The sequence below is a fragment of the Amphibalanus amphitrite genome, unplaced genomic scaffold (assembly GCF_019059575.1).
Source record: "Amphibalanus amphitrite isolate SeventyFive unplaced genomic scaffold, NRLGWU_Aamphi_draft 001847F_arrow, whole genome shotgun sequence".
Classification (NCBI taxonomy): domain Eukaryota; kingdom Metazoa; phylum Arthropoda; class Thecostraca; order Balanomorpha; family Balanidae; genus Amphibalanus; species Amphibalanus amphitrite.
This window is the reverse complement of record NW_024883340.1, coordinates 61,403-68,414: the sequence shown is the minus strand read 5'-3', so window position 1 is coordinate 68,414 and position 7,012 is coordinate 61,403. Positions and strand designations below refer to the sequence as shown.

Sequence of the window (7,012 nt, the reverse complement as noted above, 5' to 3'; positions counted from 1 at the left end):
AAATGACCCTTAAAAAGAGTAAAAAATACTCCCTAGGAGAGGTGACTCCTTTTAGGGAATATTTTTTATCCTATTTAGGGGATATTTTTTACTCGTTTGAGAAAGTTTTAATAGGAGTTTACCGAGGAGTCATTTGACCCCATTTAGGGAGTGATTTTTTTGGGAGTGGTTTTCTGCCGGATCGTCAGAGGGTGTAAAAAATACTCCCTCAAAAGAGTAAAAAGTACTCCCTTAAAGGAGTAAGGTAATTTTTGTACACCCCATTTTCAAAAGGCAGAAAATCACCCATATATATATATATATATATATATATATATATATATATATATATATATATATATATATATATATATATATATATATATACATCCATATATACATTACACCCATCCAAAATATATGTCCATCAGCTGAGTTCAAAATGTAAAGAGTTCAATTGAATGCAAGTCAATTTATTTATAACCAATCGCGCCGACCGCAGAGCAGCTTCACATGTACATGCACAGACCTATAGCCCATTTGCAAGAGACGCACTCGATAGACGCGGACAGTCGCTCCGCGCTCTGTCTTGATTATGATTTGGCAACAGCCCTCAGTCTCGCACGCACTCTCACTGGGCTAGAAGACTACTATGACCTACATGACCTTGTGTTCAGTTTTTGGCCATTTTTAACAAATAGCACAAAACTATTTCACTTTCGTGTGAAAGCGCTAATGAAAAACAGAAAGGGAAAAGGCGCCTCTGTCATAGGAGAAGCGTATTTCTCGTGCCTTCACCAACTATGTATGTTAGCGTCTTCTATATCCAGCTGAAAGATCTCGTCGATTTCAAGGATGGCCGGCCGTCCCTCACACGGCTGCGTCACATCTTCCAAGGCCCCAACACTTCGAAGCCTCAGCCAAATACTGGCATAGCTCCAAATCTGAAAGGAGGGGAATATCACAGTCGTTTTAGAGTACACCATGCATCCTGTGTCGCCCGGGAGAAATAATCAAGTAAAGGCCTGGCTACACTATGCGTTTTCTGCGTGCGTTTTTTGCGGGTTTGCGTATTTTACGTAATATCGTTCTGGAAAAAACAACGATATTACGTTTTTGTGATGTTTTTTATATTAAATTTTAGTTAATGTAAGAGTTATAACTTTTGTATATAACTAATGTAAAAGTTATATTATTTATAACAAACGCAAACCCGCAAAAAACGCACGCAGAAAACGCATAGTAAAGCCAGGCCTTCAGCACTGAAGTGAACGTGACAACAAGGGGCAAGGATATAACCGAACAAAGGGAAATGACAAGAAAATGTCCTGAACACTCACATGGTAAACGCCGATAACCTGCAGCGCGACGTCAAATGGGAATTCTGGTTAGGGTTAACCTTGAAGATAAAATTAAGGTAGATCCGATTTCTTTGAATGAGAGGATTAGGAATACAGGTGGCCATCAAACTGCTTTAGAAAACACATGCCGACGATTAACTCTAGGAATTTTCACGCCAATATTTATTAAATAATAGCTATAATGAAATGACCCTAGTGTCGTCATAAATGACGTCACGCAAGGTCAACAATGCAAAAGTGAAGCATCGCAACTTGCAAGGAGTGCATGGAACCACGATTCTGTGTGGTTGAGCTAGTTTGAGATCGTTCCCGGCGCCAAAATAGCAGTTTTCATTTTTCCCCATTGACTTGTAATGGTGAGGTCCGTGACCGACCTGACCTCATGTGAACTTTAGGAAAAATCCGAGATATACAAGTTGTGAGACCTCTGATGGATATTAGGTCCTAAAAGCTACATCTCCCTGTGAAAGCTCCTCTGGCACTGAAGGCGTTGCGAAGTTGCGACATCTGAAGACCGTGCAGAGGTTCACGTATGACGTCATAGGTCAGTGACCTGACCTGACCTGAAGATGCGGTTGGTGTCAAAAGATTCGGCTTGAATCAAAGGTCAGGTATGCCAAGTTTCAGCTCTTATCACCAGCGTGTTTGGAGCTATCGCAAAATAAAACCCTATGGGGGAGGGGGGGGGGCAACACCCCCCTCCCCTCGACCGAGGTTTATTAGTTTTTAATTTGGGATAGCCAAATTATGATCCCTGGCTCACAATCACCGGTTTCGGCGCTCGCAACATCGAGAAACGCCTTAAATCAAGAATATTTAATTTCAAAGTTGCAGTACTTTGGATTAAGAGGAGCTAATGCATTTGAATACCCCCTCTGAATGTGTGACGTCAGCGCAGATCTGGTGATTTCAAAATATCATATAAACTTCTTTGTAAAGCAGTGGTGGTATATGCTGCTGCGCGCGCAACAACTGCCGCACTTCGAAGATACCAAATCATTGCGTCCAAATGACGTCGTAGGAACAGTGTACCTCCGAATAATAAAGAAAAGTAATTGTCTAATATCTTAAAACCCGGTGAATATTTTTCAATTAAATTTGGTAGATATTCATTTTGCTCACTCTGAACCATGGGACATAGGGATGCGGAGCCGTGGAAATTTGAGACGGCTTCGGCTTCGGAGAAAACAATCGGCTCCGACTCCGGGTGAAATGTCATGGCGGTTCCGGTTTAGAGTAAAATGGGCCGGCTCCGCCGCTCCGACTCAGTACATCCCTTATGCGAAACAATGGCCGTCACCTGATGACCGGTCCTCAGGTTCTGGGCATGCAGTAGACGTGGGGATGGAGGAGCAGACAGGACTGGGAGGTTGATTGCGTACTGTGGAACACTGGGGATACGTATTCAGTTTTTTTTTTCACGTGATGGCCCGTGACGTACCACATGTTTTACTGCCTTGTACTGCCAAACCGAACTAGGTCAATTATTTTTTTCCTCTTAAAAAAAAGAGCCGGAGTTGCCCCTTCTTTGACGGCTCCGGCTTCGGACTATATTGTTTCAAGGCTCCGGCTCCGGACAAATTGTGCCCGCTCCGGCAGCTCCAGCTCCACACCCCCTGATGGGACATCATTTTTATGCCAACTCATTAACAGTTTTGAAGGTTGAAAGTTCAATTTAAAAGCAGTTTTCTCAAATAAAAATTGTTGATTTGACTTCCTATTCTGAAGCAACTATATCTTGACATTTACCAAATTTTACTGCGAATGGTGGTCACCAGATATTTCAGCACGCTGGTCAATCTAGCAGCAGACTCGCCCTGCGAGCTGGTCTGAAGAGGGTCTGAACTTGCCACAGCATGACGCTAGTGTGACACGCGCATTGTGGTATTGGGTCTTCATGGGAACATCAACTGATTCAGATTCTCAAACAGGGGAGAGCGTCCGAGGCCCCAGAACATTCCTGGTTGATATAGCCTTCGTCGGTAGGTAGATGTGCACATGCTTTATTGTTATGTAGAAGTGGCTTACTTCGGCACAAGTAGGCACAGAGGCGGATCCAGCTCAGAGGTTTGGGGGGAGGGCAAACCATAAAAATTTATCGATTCTTTCCATGCATCGTCCATAGGCGTAATGTTAAAATCATGCCGTTTGGGGGGGGGGGCAAATGCCCATTTTGCCCCCCCCCTGGATCCACCACTAAGTAGGCACCCAACTTTCAGGGCAAATGATGCAGAAATTTCACCGCAAAATTGCTTGCATCGAATTTCGGCACATGAGGGTCTCACGGGCGTCCGGCGTAGTGTATGGATGTTTTCCAGTCTGGGCACTGGCACCAGCACTGAGAGGCGGCGTACCTAACAATCATTTGACAGGCGAATTGAATGATCTTGATCTAATGCGAAAAAAAAAAAACAGGACAAATAGCATGACAAGTGAAATACGTACCTTTCTTCAGCGGTTCAATCTTATAGATCTCATTCTTCGATCAACCCGCCACAACAAACACGTGTCGCGACACAATCCATCACAACAAATTGGAAACTAGCGTCACGCAGCGCCGCCTGATATAACAAATGTTTTTAAAATAAATTATCGCTTTTGCCATATATCTCACTTAAAATAATAAAATATTTTTTGAAATAAATATAAATGAAAAGTTCATTTAAAATTTTAATGTAAATTCAAATAGGTAGAGCTAAAAATTAGCCAATAATATCGGGGGGAATTGGCCAGCAAATAGTTCAGCGCTTGTCACATGCAACCATCATGTGGCCAATACAACTGAGACGACAGATGCTGGTAAAAAAAGCAAGCGAAAACAGGGACGTACTAAAGGGGGGGTGGACCGGAGCCCCCACAGTGTTTTCGGGGCCCGGGATGGAGTCGGGGCCCCGCGGGCCGGGGGCCCCACGTTGGCCGGAGTCGCGTCAGAGTCTAGGGAAATTCGCGGGAGTCCCTGGGGTCACGTTGGGACGGTCGGGGTCCTCCATAGCAGCTTCCCCCCCCCCCCAACTCTGGGGCCGTGCAGGGGCGGTGCGCCCACAACTTTGAGACGAACTACTGCACTTTTTTTGCAAATGTTTCCTTTTTTGTTGACAAAGCCAAGGGACGAAAAATCAGTGGCCTTAAACCGGTGAGAAAACTAGAGTTGGGGGTACCCCAGGCTGATCTTTATTATGGTGTGCCCCCCCCCCCCCCAGTCTGAAAGTAGTTCCCGCGCCCCTGCCCTGGGGCCCTCTGACCGGACTGACAGCTGCAGGGTCCTTCTTGCTGCCTGGGGCCGCCTGTGGATGGCCGCTGCAGTGTCTGTGTCTGACCGCGGCCCCTCTGACTCCTCAGTGGAGGGGGCCCTCTATTATAGGTGAGGGCCTTCTGTCATGGGTGGGGCCCTCTGTGGAGGGGACTCTTTGGAGGGGGTCCTCTGTGGAGGGGGCCCGGGATTCCTCTGCCCCCTCAGCTGAATCCTAGGTATACGTACTGGGGGGTCGTATCAACCCAACTCTCCGTGTTATGAGAAATGCCCCGCCCATGATGCGAAAGTTAATGGACTCTGTAAAGGGAGTTTTGTATGGTTTCAAAAATACACTTTTTCGGGGGTAAAATATACACCCCTTAAAACACCATCGTCTTCGCTTGACACGCTATAAAATACCCTTAAAAGTATATTGTACTCTGTAAAGAGAATTTTATAGGGTATCAAAAAAACACCCTTTTAAAAGGTTTAATATATACACCCCTTAAAACACCCTCATCCGCTTGACACCCTATAAAAAACTCCTAGAAAATATAACGGACTCTGTGAAGGGGGTTTTTAAAGGGTGTCAAAAATACACCCTTTAATGGATAAGGTGTTGACACCCTCCATGACTCCCCTATTTCTCCTTGACACTCTAAAAATACACCTTGAAAAGAGTCGTCATTGGAACAAAACTCACTTTCAAGAGTCATGTGACCCGTAAAAGGGTCTTTTAGAGAGTATATACACCCTTAAAAACTCCCTTTATTTTTTATAGGGAGTTTTTATTTTTCTCAGTGTTGGCTTTGATGGAAAGCACCTCAAGAAAAGTCGCAAAAGCAAGGCGATAACAACAAAAGCAGAAATGGCTCTGGTACGAGAACAAATATCGACCCTGAAAGCTAGAAGAGTGCAAGTGTTAGAATCCATATCAAACTTGGAATCAGCACTGAGGAATACTCTGGTACCTCAGGATTATGATGTAGTCGAGCAAGTCACAAATTTGGCCCAGCAGCGGGAGTTTCTGAAGAAGAAGGACAACCAAAGATTGAAGTTTGACAGACTTATGGCGGAAAAAGGCTCAAAACAACACAATAACACAGTCGCCAAGAGTTCCGTCGCCAACATCAGTGGAAAAGAGTTAAATGAGGCGGAAATGTCTGTTTTGGAGAAAGGTTTGGGTTTTGCTCCTGCACCTAGCTTGGTTCCTACTAAAGAGATCATATGCGCTGTAGAAGCGGGCATAAAGAAGATAAAAGATCCAATCGAAGCAAATGTTGCAAGGGCGAAGATTGCTTCTATTCTTCGACAATCTGAGCCGCCGAAAGATAACATCACGAGGGAAGAGAGATCTGGTCTCAGAAGCTTACAGGCAAGAACGGATATTAAGATACTCCCAGCTGACAAAGGGAACACGGTGGTGGAATTTGTCTGCCGATCAGTACGCTGAGAAACTAGATGAACTGCTAGCGGACCGCGCGTACCGCAAAATTAACAGAGATCCAACCAAAACGAAAGAAAGAAAAATGAGAGATCTGATAAGTCAGATCAAAGCCAAGGGTGAATTGTCAGCTAAAGAAGCGCAGCAGTTGCTACCAGCTCACTCAATGGCTCCAAAACTGTACGGTTTACCAAAGCTTCATAAGCCTGGCGTGCCACTTCGGCCAATCACAAGTATGATCGATTCACCTGCCTACCAGGTAGCGGGATTTTTAACCAGGATCATTTCACCTGTGCGGGGGAGAGCGGGGCCAGTTGAAACACGGGGTCAGATGAAACATGGCTTTATTTTCAACAGTATGCAACATATGGCGTTGCCGACACCACTGCGCATCCGCGCTCGACCACTTCCTTTGTCAACGGCGTTTGGGCGGCAAACGGACGGTAATTTTGATTTGACACTTGTTTTTGTGTTTTTGAGGGGCGTTTGGGAGAAATCGTTCTTATGAATATTTTGTGATATGTCATATACCTTTGTTTGCTGAAAGAAGAACTCCTGGCTCCGGAATAACACCTTATTTGGCCCTTCATTCAGCATGATGCTGTCCCTCCAGCTCGTTTGACATGTGCTTTACGGCGCGTGCGAGATGGCGGGAGCGGATGGGGTCAATTGAAACGCTTCTCTGAGGGTCAGTTGAAACAGGGCCACAGGCCGTTTCAATGGACCCCGGTGACCTTTGCAATGGTTATTGTTCAGGGGCTGTAAATATTAAAGGAAATAGTCCACCTTTGAAATGAGCTTTTAAACTGAAATAGTAGTTTAATAGAGCTCAATTTTTGACCCCTTTTTCTCCAGCCTTTTGCTTGAAAGCACACTATAGCCTGAGATATTTCTCATTTTTCTCATCCGCCCATTTTACCATAGTCTATGTACTTTATGTCACCTATTATGAGGAACTTTGCACTTTTAGCTTTCCAACGACCTATTGAATGTAGC

At 44.8% G+C, this 7,012-nt stretch overlaps 1 long non-coding RNA gene across 1 annotated transcript; it reads right to left on the bottom strand.

Annotated features, from left to right (window-relative positions):
* Positions 1-436: 436 nt before the first annotated feature.
* LOC122375468 lies at positions 437-3,868 on the bottom strand. Its single transcript, XR_006255397.1, has 2 exons — positions 3,786-3,868; positions 437-923 (listed from the first exon to the last, which is right to left on the bottom strand). It is a non-coding gene; the product is annotated as an uncharacterized LOC122375468 (long non-coding RNA).
* Between the last annotated feature and the right edge of the window lie 3,144 nt (positions 3,869-7,012).